This window comes from Adiantum capillus-veneris, chromosome 3 (genome assembly GCF_014529385.1).
Source record: "Adiantum capillus-veneris isolate H3 chromosome 3, ASM1452938v2, whole genome shotgun sequence".
Classification (NCBI taxonomy): Eukaryota; Viridiplantae; Streptophyta; class Polypodiopsida; order Polypodiales; family Pteridaceae; genus Adiantum; species Adiantum capillus-veneris.
In genome coordinates this window covers 93,093,583-93,095,222 of record NC_140933.1, presented here as the reverse complement: position 1 = coordinate 93,095,222, position 1,640 = coordinate 93,093,583, and the positions used below count along the sequence as shown (strand labels likewise).

Here is a 1,640-nt window from a genome sequence, read left to right as displayed (position 1 = left end):
AACTTCTATTCCTCACAATTCTTGGACACACACACATGCATATACACATACAGAGATAGATGGAGTTATGGACAGTATCTATATATGCCAATGCAAATATAGACACATACGTGAAAGATTAGCCACCTAGTCACCCGCCACTTAAAATTTATTTTCTATAAATCGAAGGACCATTCAAGCAATCCGAAAGTGGAGGGTGAGGTAGAAGGGTGTTCATAATTGATCACCTATACACTTCAAAAGAAAAAAAACATTAATTAAGTAGTGTGCTTCTCACCAAAAACTTGATGTATCACTCAATTAAAAATTCTGAAAAAAAACTAAGGTAGATTAGAGCAAAGAGAAGAGGAGAGAAGTTTTTACGTCGTAAGAACAATCTCAAAGATATATTCAAGTCTTGAACTCAAGGCGTATAAATGAGAGACACATGCTGAGAGAGAGACGATTGTGGTGCGGGGGGGGGGGGGGGGGGGGGGGGGGGGCGGGGGGATCGACGGGTTTTTTACACCTAAGTTTTGTTTCTAAAAAGAAAACTTGTGTGCACCTTTTACATTTTCTTTTTTGTAGAATGAAAATACATGTACATGTCTTCTTTGAGCTTGCAGAAGACAAGATTTGGTTGTGTAAGATTGTCTCCTTTTCAGCTTTTGCTCACTTCAATGCTAAGAATGATGTGGATCAGGCATCGATAAGGGTCTCCGGCTTAGATCATATTGTAATACTTAAGCCTGTAGCAAGGAACTCTATGAGGGTGATGTGAAGAAAGTAGAAAAATCCCCTAGTCAACTCTTAACTGATCTCTATGTAAGTCGACGTGCTGATGGCTCGCTCTCTCTTGCGCGCATGTTTATATTAATTTAATCCCTTCACTCATCAAGTGGCTGTAGTTTAGTGGTTAGAATTCCACGTTGTGGCCGTGGAGACCTGGGCTCGAATCCCAGCAGCCACACAGTTTTTAGATCCAAAATGTCACGCATATCTCCGTTTGTCTTTTCCATTTTCATTTTGTTCGTGTGTGCTTCAGCAAGACCTCTCCTCCCATTGAGGTTTGAACTATTGGAATGTGGTAAAAAGCTTGTATCTTCCGTGAAGAGCTACTATGACAAGGACTAATATGACAGTGGGATCTTTCCTATGTAGCCACACAGCTTTTAGATCCAAAATGTCACGCATATCTCCGGTTTGTCTTTTCCATTTTCATTTTGTTCGTGTGTGCTTCAGCAAGACCTCTCCTCCCATTGAGGTTTGAACTATTGGAATGTGGTAAAAAGCTTGTATCTTCCGTGAAGAGCTACTATGACAAGGACTAATATGACAGTGGGATCTTTCCTATGTAGCCACACAGCTTTTAGATCCAAAATGTCACGCATATCTCCGGTTTGTCTTTTCCATTTTCATTTTGTTCGTGTGTGCTTCAGCAAGACCTCTCCTCCCATTGAGGTTTGAACTATTGGAATGTGGTAAAAAGCTTGTATCTTCCGTGAAGAGCTACTATGACAAGGACTAATATGACAGTGGGATCTTTCCTATGTATGGGCTCCAACTATTAATAAGAATTTATAACTTCAAAGGACACCCACATAGCAACCACGATAAAACCCAAGGCATACTAAGTTTCCATGGTATACAGGTAAGTTTAA

At 40.3% G+C, this 1,640-nt stretch overlaps 1 non-coding gene across 1 annotated transcript; it reads left to right on the top strand.

The window, feature by feature from the left end:
* The first annotated feature begins 877 nt into the window (after positions 1-877).
* On the top strand, positions 878-949 carry TRNAH-GUG (transfer RNA histidin (anticodon GUG)). Its single transcript has one exon. It is a non-coding gene; the product is annotated as a tRNA-His (tRNA).
* Positions 950-1,640: the final 691 nt, after the last annotated feature.